Below are 12,372 nucleotides of genomic sequence, written 5' to 3' on the forward strand. Positions count from 1 at the left end.
GTTTGTGCCACATAAAGTCTTGATTAAAAAAATAAAATAAGGACTTCAGGAGTTAGCCAGCAGTTCATTTTTAAAGATATAACAGGATTAAAAGACTTAGTGGAACAAGGGAATTAAACACCATGTTGTTCAAAAGCGGTTTTCATTTTTGCAGCCTAACAGCATCTCCTCTGACCATGTTAGGCAGACTTTCAGGAGAGAAAACTGAAACTCGGTGGGAAAGCTTTCTTCATTCTTACGTATATTAAGAACTTGACGGAGCTTTGCAATGAACTGTTATTGCTTCAGAAGTTAACTTCCTAGGCCATGGTTTCACCATAGCAGGGTTCTTCTTAGAAAGCAAATGGGGATGTTCATTTCTTTGACTTGACCTGAACAGAAGTGCATGAAGTGCAGTGAATGCAGGTCTTACTCATGTCTCCCACTGAACTCACTGACACTCTTTGTGACCAAGGGCTACAGGACTGGGCCCAACTATTGGGTGGGATTTTTAAGTTTAGCACGTACTTTATGGTAAATGTGCATTAGATATTCTGCTAATTTGCTGCTATATTTTTCTAACAGCTACAATATTTAGTTTCATATAAAATTTCATAGATGATAGACACTAATGCAAGTAATGCCTATGTGTGTGTTTGGAAGAAGTTTCTTACTCTGTTTCTATTGCCAAAAATAGTTAAATACCTCAATCAAACTCAGAATGTCATTTTGGTACTTTACTGGTCACACAAGCCATTATACGCCGGTCAGAAGATGTGTCTTTCACTTTCTATTTAACTTTCCTTATGTCAGTGTTTTGTTTGTTTTTCTCAAAGTTTAATAAATGTATTGTCTTTGATCTGTCCTGACACAATGTGTTTTATTGCAGATAATTAATTTTTTAATGGAAAATAGACATTTTATTAGGAGAAATCAAGTATTTCTCATTGAGTAAAGTAGAATGCAGTTTTCCTTTGAATAGAAGCAGTGCCTAATGAGATCAGTGTTTTCACTGATTGATATGTATATAGTTAAAAATAGACACACGGACCTAAATTTATAGATGGAGATAGGACATACTGTACACAGAAGTGGCCAAGATATGTGTTACTAATTTAGCAGACCAGTTCACCTTTGGCTGGAACAGCCTGTGGTTGCAAATAAATAAGGTGCACTAGTTCAAGATTTACACCTACAGCTGAATCCACAAATCAGATATTCTGACAAACCTCGATAGTTACTTGTAACAATAGTTCAAACCTAGCAGTGTATGAACTCTGAAATGTCAGATATCGGTCTCTATGGAAAATGCTGTATCTTGAACGTCTCCTGGTGTGTAACTTAGTAATGTACTACTGCCTCTCTTCTCTCTCTAGAGGTAGGGAGGGAGCTGTTGGAGCAATCCTACTAGACAAGGGTAAGCCCTTTCCTCCCAAGGGAATCAGAGTGCAATTCAGTTCCTCTACACAGACATCCAGTGCCATTTAAGGTACGTAATCGGGCTTCCAGGTGCTGGTCCAGAACAGCACAGATCTTCTGTAGATTCTGTCTTATCTAAAAGCCTGAATGATGGTAGATGCCCATGTTTTGGCAGTTGAATTGATCCCCAGTGGAAGAAAACAGCTCCAGGAATGTAAATATCTTTGTGTCAGGTAGGTCTAAGTTACCATTCTAGTTAATAGAGCTACTTAGCTGACCAGATACAGGTGTCTGCTTTTGGTGAGCTGATTAGGGCTCTCCACTCTTCAGACTAGAATGGGAGCATGGACATCTTGCTCACATTCAGACACCATATATAGTTGTTAATTGAGGCATCTTGATGCTGATGTTAATTTCACCATAGCTGAACCTTGAACAAGGTAAGCCAGAGAAGGGCAGTGGTGTTTTCCTACGGTTTATACTGTATGTAGAAACAACTTAATCTGTAGAACTCAATGCAAATGAACTGTCATGATGAGTAAATATGCTTGCTTATACCTCCTGCTTGAAGAACTAAGCTTCAGAAGGCTTATGCCTTTTATAAGGTTCTAAAAATACCTGAACTCCAGTGGGAGTTGGAGGATTCACAGCTGGACTTTAAGAAACGGCAGTGAAGACGGTCGTTCACCACTGCCACGTGGGGAACTCCAGCTCGCACTACTCTCACCTGTGCCAGTTCCAGTGCTCTCTGCCAGTGCCCTTCCATGAGCTGATCCAACTTTCTAAAACCTGAGAAAATCATGAAAGCAAAGTATCAGAAGTTACCTTCTGTTGATTAATGAGTTAAACTGATGGAGCAAAGTCCTGGATGAACACCAGGGAAGAAAGGACCACATGGCCAAAAGCAAAGGAGGGAGGAGCTAGAGTCGTCTTCCCAGGAATATCTTGGAGAAAACAGCCCCCTCATGCAGCTCACTCATGCAGGCAAGAAACAGGAGGAATACACAGCTCAAGGTAGGTGTGTGTTTCCAGGGACATAGTGTCATGACCCCTTTTGGCGGTAACTGTCACCTAGGTCAGCTTAAAGGGACTGTGAAAAGCCAGCTTGAGCTCCTCCCCAACTCCCGCAGCAGTGCAGCTCAAGTAATCACATGCCTAATGGCTGCAGTCTGCATACAGTTCACAAGTGGGTGTTTTGAAGAGAAATCTGAGCATCAGACTGGCAGTTGTCTCTGAACTTTATGTTTTATACTGGCAATCCACTCTCTTCCTACAGAACATGGCTTCCTATTATTTCAAAATACGACGCATTTGCCAGATACAGAAAAGCTTGTATTACATAGTAGCGAAGCAACCTGTTTATTTACTTTCACCTTTTCTTTGAAGTGGGGGAAAAGTATATCTGTGCTCTACAGAAATTAGCTGTAGGTGGAGCTGTAGGAGTCGCATGGATGACAACAACTGTAGTCAGTAATTTTAATGAAAAGCAGATGTAGCTATTAAAATGATGCATATAGTAAATTGACACAAATGTTTCACAAGTTTAATTTTTTTTACTAGAGGCTTTGGTATTTCTTTTGCATAATATGAACTTCTTTATCCTAATATATGAAATTCATCTGACTAATGATACAGTAGCTTCCTGAAGTTAGTCTGAGAAAGCAGAGGATCCTTCCACATCATGTTGCAAATTGTGAGAGAATGTAGCTGAAATCCCCTCCTCCAAACTGGAATGAATTAAAGTCAACAGAAGGCTTACTGGGAGTAAAAGCCAAGTTGAAGAGCTGACAACTTTCTGTAGCTTCCCATCACAGATGCTATAAATGATTCCTCCACTACCATCCTTGGTCTGGTTTTGAGCTCATGCTCAAAGGAAATAAAATCTGTTCCATAAGAGACACCTGAGGCCTAGGCATGGCAGGAAACCGATTCCTCACACTTTTTTCTTCAGTAGTAAAATAAACAGAACATATATTTTACATATTTTTTTCACTTGCATATGAAACCTTATGATATTATACCAGAAAGACATAAAGTATAGAACCATACGGTGTGGGGTAACTTTCTCATACTAAGAAAAGTTAAATTTTCTGATCTATTTCACAGCAGCTATCTGTGTAGCACGTACAGTGCTACAATCTCGAGTTACAGACAAAGGAAATACCAACCTTGCCCTCCTGAATGGAAAACTTCAGGAACTAATTCTGTGAGCCAACTAAATGTACTTTCCTTGGAAGAGTAAGGCACAAGCTTGGAAAGTTACCAAAGATAACATGATTCCTAGCAAAACTGTGCTACAAAATGAGTGGGTCCAACCCTTCTTCAACAGCTGTCTGAGTGCCATACGCTTGTTACCCAGAGATGTTACAATCATTATCAGCACCCTGTCCTCCATCTGTGGCCTAGCAGTGTGGGATTCCTTAAGCTAAGTTTTACCTATATGTCAGAATTCTTTCTTTGTCATGGCACATTTTTTGATGGGATCAGAAAGATTTGCTAGTGCCTTGAAATGCCATGAAAACTTTTAAGTGCAATTTCCTGAGCCAAACTACTGATGGAAGAATGTGCAACTCTGGGCAAGGGCCTGTGTTAACTGCAGTTAGATTTGTAAACCTACAGTATTTAAAAATGCAAAATTTTACTCATGTGTAGTTCATACAATTTCTAGTGTAGTCAGACTACAAGAACAGACTAGCCAAAGAATGACCTGTTTTATGAAAAGCTCTAGGGACACAAAGTCTCTTGCTTTCATAGTGCAAATAATGGCAAAGTTGTGTCATTTTCTTCAGAATGTGATTAGTATTAATTAGCTGATTTCTACCAATCACCAATCAATCAATTATAACAACCTTCTGAATTTACTTCACTGAGGAATATATTAAATGACTATCTAGAAGCAAAATGCATGCTTTTAGCCTGGCACTGATAGTTGAGCACTGTCACAAACAGAAATACAAGAAAATAGAATCATATGATTACAAGTTGTCTTCCTGCTTCCATAGTGTAGTGGTGCTTTAGACACAAGCATTCCTTTCTCACATGGCAACCCCCAACCATTTAACTTCCATAGAAGAAGGGCTCATAGTCAATGGAGGGAAAAGTGAGAAACAAAACAAACCAAAAAATACTATCCAAACGGACTCCTTCGGGTAGGATCAATTAGACAAGATTTAATAATCTCCGGAAAATGTAGTCCCTAACAAAGCAGTATGTTCTTATAGTGTACTAGATGGGTTTAAGAAAATATGCTCCTTGCCAATCTGGCACACACACACACATATGTGTGGTTCAAACACTCACTACCACCCTGATTTTTTTAGGAGTACAAGAAAACCAGGTCAGAAGTTCAGCATTATTTTAAAAGGACAAGAGATCCAGAATTACAAACCAATTACAAGAATATAATTGTTATAACTGTGCTTAAATTTGCAATTATAACAGTTTGACCCATCAGTATGTCAAAAGAAAGATAAATCTGATGTATATGGGAAAGCAAAGGAATGCAGGCTAGGTTACTTAGGAAGCCAGTGGAAGCAATACAGTTACTTCTCTTGACTTTGTCCTTCTTTCTCTGTTGCTCTTCATCCCTAAGGTTCATCAGTCTCCTTCGTCATATCCTATCCAAATTGGATACAATATCTATCTGTTAAATGCTTCCAAGCAAAGAATGTTTTTTGTAGGCTGACATCATGGCTTGCAGACAGACCTTTGGCATGGCTGCAGTGCCAACATGGCTGCAGTATAAATAGTAAATAGTAACTTGTAAAGTGAAAATCTTTTGAAGAGAAAATTATTCTAGTGACTTCAAGTTTTACAGAAGCAAATCATCAAAATCAACAATTTATTTTTGCATAATTATGTTTTCTCTGAAACTGACTCCAAGTGGATGATATTGATGCACTCTAATGGAGAATACTTGACTACTGAAGAACTCAGGGCATAAGAGTATCTGAATCTGCCTGTGTGCAGATAGAAACTTTCTTCCCTGCACAATAGATTAAACTTTTGTATTAATGTAGTTAAATTATTTAGTCTAGGTATGTGATTTCTGTTTAGGCATGGGTAGGTATGTATATGCTTGAGAAGATTTAAACAAGGTCAACATAAACGAGCATGTGTGTCAGACAAAGAGAAAACAAGCTGTGCTACAAATTAATGTTTTCACTCCTGCTTGCCTGACGGTTGAGACTTTAAAAACAAAAGTATTGTTCTGACAAGCTAAATGACTGCAAAGGTCTCTCAGGCTCTAATGACATGAGGGGCTTTTTTCCTCTTGGAAACAGCACGTACCAGTCTGTCTATGCAACGAAGTGCTGGAACATGCTGTCCACCCTCAATACCATATGGATAAATATATTATTAGAAGTTATGCTGCAGACAAACACAGGCTCTTCCAAAGACTTGTAGACAGCACAATACAGTGAGTTTGTTTTCCATCTGTAGTAATTTAGAAAGTTATTTTTAGAAGGCAAACCAAAGCCATTTTAAGTTGAGCATGTGGTACAGCCTAACACAGAAGATTGTGTGATTTTTAGATCTGACCCTAATGACTCCTTCTGGAGACTACAAAACCCAGGTTTTTACAGAGTCACAGAATGATACACATTTTAGGAGATATCACTTCCCATTTACCTAGTGTTTACCTTTTTTTTTTTAATTCATCCTGCATCACAGAACACTCCTGTTGAGATTACCAGAATATGGAATTCAAATAAGCAACATTAGAAATTTACTGCCTACCAATGTCCTGTTACAAATAATTAAACTTGTATTCTGACACATACTGTAAACACTAATGCTAAGCCATTATTTTTTCAGTTGCTGAACCTATAAAGCAAAGATCAAGCAAAAAGACACAAGTACAGAGGAAAAAAATGTTTTGTGGAAGAAAATTTCTGTTCTGTTTCTGAACAAAATAACAGCTCAAGCACATGCTGAAATTAAGTGGCCTTTTATATTGTTTGATGTTGATCCTCCAATTATAAGGATAAGGTCATAGTCTTTTTTTTTTTCCTTTTTATTTTTTCCTAAAACCTCCTACCCCAAGACTTTGGTAACAAATATACGTGAGTGATGGCAACATGCAATCAACTATTTTTACTGAGGTTACTATAGTGGCTACAGATATTGTTTTAACAGATATATTTGTCTACACACACACATATATATTTATTACATATTTAAATGTGTTCTAGTATATTAATCTACTTAATAAACATGTATGTATTCGTGTATATTTGGGTTTTTTATACTTTGGACAAATACAGAACATTTTGGAGAACGTAACAGAAATGGGTGCTTCTATACCAGAAATCCCTCCTGACAGACAGCTTTCATCTCCTAAACCGGCAAAATAAATCCTTACAGCAAGAGGAATACAACATTGCAAACAGTATACTCATGCCCAAGATGGATGAGAGTACAGTCTCTCCTCCCATCTTACTAAGCTACTCTGCAACCTGACACTACAGTGTGTTAAACAGTGTGACGAGTGCTCTAGCACTCTAGAGCAGGTTAAAACCTATGCTCTTCCTTCCATGTGCTCTTCAAAATAAGAGGAAAACAAACATTTTGTAAACTGAGTTGAATCTTGCAAACCTTAACTCTGTAAATGCAGCTGACACATTCCTCTGATATGGCTGGGGTTCTAAGGAAGAGTATTAAAGACCATCAAAATGTAATAAGAACATCAAGATCGGTAAAGAATTATTCAAGCCTCTGCTTAACCATGAGATTTTAAATGTACACAGATGATGCCGTTTGTGCAAAATAGAATAGGAAACGTGGCTGGGACTGCCATGTCATAGGTCTCTGGCACAGAAGTTCCTCTCACAGGGATACTCATAATGGCAGTAAAAGGCATTTGCGATTTCCATTTGTGTTAGAAACCTTCCATAGGTTGCACTATATTAATACAGCATCACCCAGCTACCTGCCAGTTTCTGCCAGAAAAGACCTCCCTACTTGCCTAATATATGGTAGATGTCAGACATTTTTTCAGTGACCACCAGACTCTTGAAATGTCTTGCCACAGAAGTTATTACCCTATAAAAAGGCAAAAGAAAATTAGAATGAACTTGATATGAACTATAGAAAAACTCTTTTATATTTTTGAAATTTTCAGTACTAAACTGCTTACTAGTTTTGCAGCAGTATTTTAAAAACCAAAACAAAACAATATTTGCTAGCTGCTAAACCTATTATAAGTTAAATGTTCTGCCCCTGTCTTACAGGTTTTTTGTTCCATGTAATTCTGTGTCAAAACCTGTCATACATTTTTGCCTCAAAGGGTTTCTTTAATGCATTTTTTTTTTCTCAGACTGGTCAGAGTAATCACCTTCCCAGTGGTTAAATGGCATATTTACATACGGGTCATTTAGCATAGCATTACTGCAAATACAACATATGACCACAGGGTGACATTTTTGCCTAATCATGAGAATTGGATTTCAGTCTTCATTCCCTGTCTTCCAGTGAATGTAATCTCTAAAATAAAACCATCTCTAAATAAGTAACACAAAAAACCAGTCCGTGCAATACACTGTGGTTTACTGTTCATTAAAATCCTCACCACTCAAGAGTTTGTTGGGGTTTTTTATCTTCCTAGCAATCAACAGTGACTGTGCACCTTTTTCTGGGTCTAAGACAAGCACTTAACTGCTTGTTAACTGTGACATTTCACTTTGACTAACACACTGATCTAGTCTTCTCCAACAAATAACTTTATTTAACTTGGAATTTTTTTCTTTAAGTACCAAACCTTTTGAACGGGTTTTTGGCAGTGCTGCAGTTTTCAAGGACAACTGGAAGTGTCTAACAGATTTTGTAAAAATTGCTTAATGAAGCGGGGAAACTAGGCTAGAAAACAGGTCCAGAATGTACTGAGTTCACTGGGAGATGACAGGAGTACCCCCTTCCCTATTAGTATCCATCATCATGACGCTCTTGGTGTTCTAAGTCTGGTCTATGACTATGACAGTCCTTTCCCTACTTGTATCTCAGCTGCAGATCTTCTATCCACAAAAATTATTTTCATCATTTTGTCTATGACTATATCCCAGTGGACACCAACCCTCGACATTCTGATAAAGTGGTTGCCTGCAAACAGCATTTGTGACCATGACCGGTAGGTTGTTATTTCTCTGGACACGCTCAGGCATGAAGGGTCCTGTGTGCTCCCATGGCTTCCGATCTGCATGGCAGGCAGTTCTGCTCTTGAGGACAGCATCGACAAGCATTCAAGATGTAACATCTTCCCTCTCCATTACAAACAAAACCAGACCGTCTGAGAATACTATGGCATATCTAGCATTTCTGAGAACAAGGCCATTTATTCTAACATGCAGATGTAGCTCTAGGAATGTAATTCTACAGCCTGTTTCTGAAAAAATATATGTCCATAAAGTAAATTAACAGTTGTTTCTGTCTTGGCCCAAGCCTGTAAAACAATTCCTTTTCAGATTACGCCCTAAGACAATCTTCTTCTTGAAGATATTTCAAATTCCACAAGGCCATGAACAACCCATTCTAGGTTTGACGCTGGCCCTGCTTGGAGAAGGGGTTTGAACCAGGCAAGCACCAGAAGTCTCTTCCGAACTAAATTATTTGTTGATTCTATTAAGTGTTACAAATAGTCACCAAGCACTACTAACCCCAAAAGCTAGTTATGATCATTTAAATGACAAAATGGTTAATGTTTTTTCTGTGAAGTTTTCAGCAAGGGTATCTAGCTAAGAAGCCGATTCTACAGTTTACAGCACCCATGGATATGTGACTCCAGCTGCTGAGGAGTCCCCACTGCCTCAGCACAGTTTGTTTCCACGGTAAGGCAGGATATTAAACCTTACATTACACAGTCCTAGCAGGATTAAAGAGAGATTAGTATGTCTTGATCATCAACCCAACTTTAGCCTAGAAAAGAAGCAACTTATACCTAGTCAGGTGGGAAGAAGCTGTAGGAGGGGGAGTTGGTTTGTTTTCCTGTGGGACCACGTGGCTTGGTTGTCTCTGATCTCACCAGGATGTTATTCAGCAACCCAATGGGTGTCTACAAGTCCTACGTACCTACTTTAGGAAAAAAGCCTGGCAGGATACTAAGTATGTCAGGACTGGGTAATCTTAACAGGGCTTGCTATCAGACTTCAATAACAGAAAAAAAAATAATGAGGTAACTTGCTCCTTCTCATATTTAAGCAGAACGATCGGTTTCCCAGCCTACCCAAAGCAGCAGCACAAGCGCCAGTCACCACCACCAGCGCCGCAGCCGTGCCTGCGAGCTCTGCCCGCCAGCAGCGGCCTTGCCCACCAGAAGCAGCCTTGCCCGCCAGCAGCGGCCTTACCCGCCAGGAGCGGCCTGCCCGCCAGCCACGGCCTTGCCCGCCAGAAGCGGCCTTGCGCGCCAGAAGTGGCCTGCCCGCCAGAAGTGGCCTGCCCGCCAGCAGCGGCCTTGCCTGCCAGCCCCGGCCTTGCCCGCCAGAAGCGGCCTTGCCCACCAGAAGCGGCCTTGCCCGCCAGCAGCGGCCTTACCCGCCAGGAGCGGCCTGCCCGCCAGCCGCGGCCTTGCCCGCCAGAAGCGGCCTTGCGCGCCAGAAGTGGCCTGCCCGCCAGAAGTGGCCTGCCCGCCAGCAGCGGCCTTGCCTGCCAGCCCCGGCCTTGCCCGCCAGCAGCGGCCTACCCGCCAGCAGCGGTCTTGCCCACCAGCAGTGGCCTTGAGCACCAGCAGCGGCCTTGCCCGCCAGCAGCGGCCTGCCCGCCAGCAGCGGCCTTGCCCGCCAGAAGTGGCCTGCCCGCCAGAAGTGGCCTGCCCGCCAGCAGCGGCCTTGCCCGCCAGCCCCGGCCTTGCCCGCCAGCAGCGGCCTACCCGCCAGCAGCGGTCTTGCCCACCAGCAGTGGCCTTGAGCACCAGCAGCGGCCTTGCCCGCCAGCAGCGGCCTGCCCGCCAGAAGCGGCCTTGCCCGCCAGCAGCGGCCAGCCCGCCAGCAGCGGCCTTGCCCGCCAGCCCCGGCCTTGCCCGCCAGCAGCGGCCTTGCGCACCAGAAGCAGCCTTGCCCGCCAGCTGCGGCCTGCCCGCCGAGCACAGCGTCCCGCTCGTAGCCCTGACCGCCAGCTCGGCAGCCTCGGGCCGCGCACCCATGCTGAGGTGGGTGGCTTGGAAACTTCTCAGAAGCCCTTCGTGGTAGTTTCCCTCAGAAAAAGGAGCGGTAGGCCCGGCAGGATCAGTGCTCAGTAGCTATAGTTACGTGCACAGTGTAGATACCGAGAATGCGGAGATAAAGGGAATCGATCCGTCTGTCACTCACAGACGCGCTCCCATCCCACGCCTCTTTGCTGCTGTTGGAAGGAGCGTTCATTTGTGCGTGAAGTCCCCCCTCGGCTGATGTTAGTGTCGTTCTGAAGAGCCATTTGGTAAAATAATTCACGTGCTACACAGAGGAGTGAAATGAGGCCCTCAGCAGCTGCACTGCTGAGGCGTTCGGGTCTCGTTGGGGTTCTTTGGCGAGGTGGCGAGCGGTGGCACTGCCCTCGGGGTTATGTCAGGACAGCAGCGGGGTGCGCTGCCCCGCTCCCCCTCTCACCCTGCCCGCAAGGCGAGGGGCATCCCGGGGGGCTCCGTGAGAGGCCGAGGGCCGCCCCCCCGCGCCGCCCCTCGGCCCCGCCCGCCTCCAGCGGCGGCGGCACGGCGGTCGAGCCCACCAGCGGGCCGGCGGGGAGGGGGGGCGAGGCGACCCCCACGGGGTCGGTAGTGGTGCGCTCCGGCGGCGGAGCTGTTTTCCCGCCGCTGGCTGTGGGGGAGCGGGGCAGGGCGCGGTGCGCTGGGCTTGCGGTCGCCCAGGGGGCCCGGCCGTCGGTGTTGCCTACGCACCGCGGAGCGAAAGGCGGTGCTTTGAGTGCCCTGTGCACCTGAGACTGTGAGGGGGTCGTCCTGCGGTGCCGGGTGCAGACAAAGTGCAGAGGTGGGAGAAGGAAAGAGGGTCGCTGGGAGGCGGTGGGCGCCGTCGGTGGGGGTTGCGGTGGTGCCTCTGTCCTCTCGCCGTTGTCTGTGAAAGCGGATGAGGGGATGGGATTCGCCCCAGTTGCGGGTGCCGCTCGGCTGGTGATAGTTTTGATCTGCAAGCCGTGTTTCGAGTGTGCTCAGGGTCTTCCAGGAGTGAGTAGAGCAAGGCTGTCGTTAGTGCAAATGTCAGGTGCCTAGCTTAAGGAGGGGTGGAGTTCGGAAAAATGGTAAGAATGTTTGAAGTGCCTATCGTTGAATAATTACTATAGTCACTTGAGATATACAGGTAAGAATTAATATCTGCTACTTTTATTTTGGTCATAAATCCAGGTTTCACTGTTAAATGCAGCAAAAATTACATCTTAAATTCCAAAATCAGATCATCAGCTACAGTACTTAAAAAAGGGTACTGAGAGAGCATGGATGGCAAGGGGTTAAAGATAGATTAAATGAAGGCATCAGTTTTAGGGCAGTAAAAAGTGCATTTTAAATCTTTAATTTTACCCCTGGTGAAGTAAGTATCATAGTTCAAAACAGGGGTGGAGTCTTAACAAAAGTGCCTTTGAAGACATAATAATATACACGAAAATAAAAGCGATGAGTTTTCCTGCTGGAAAACTACAACATTAATAATACAACATATTATTTTTAATTTACTGTTTCAGTTCAGCAGGAGTTTTATTCACAGTGGCACTGTTGCCTATTTAGCATATCCTGTCTTCTGAGAGAACAAACAATGCCATGGAATAAGGAAACACACAAGCAAAACAGCACACAACCTGGCAGCTCCCTGAAGTCCCATCCTCAGTCAAAATTTAGAGGGTAGAACACCATTTTAAGAGCATGATGAAAAGAAACAGTGATTGACGAACAGATAAGATATTGCCCATGATAAAGATGGGAAAGATCAGGGCTTGGCATTCATAGTGTACATTTAAATTATCAACTAATAGCATATTAAGATATGTAATTGTTTTACA

The sequence above is a fragment of the Pelecanus crispus genome, chromosome Z, assembly GCF_030463565.1.
Source record: "Pelecanus crispus isolate bPelCri1 chromosome Z, bPelCri1.pri, whole genome shotgun sequence".
In the NCBI taxonomy this organism is placed as follows: Eukaryota; Metazoa; Chordata; class Aves; order Pelecaniformes; family Pelecanidae; genus Pelecanus; species Pelecanus crispus.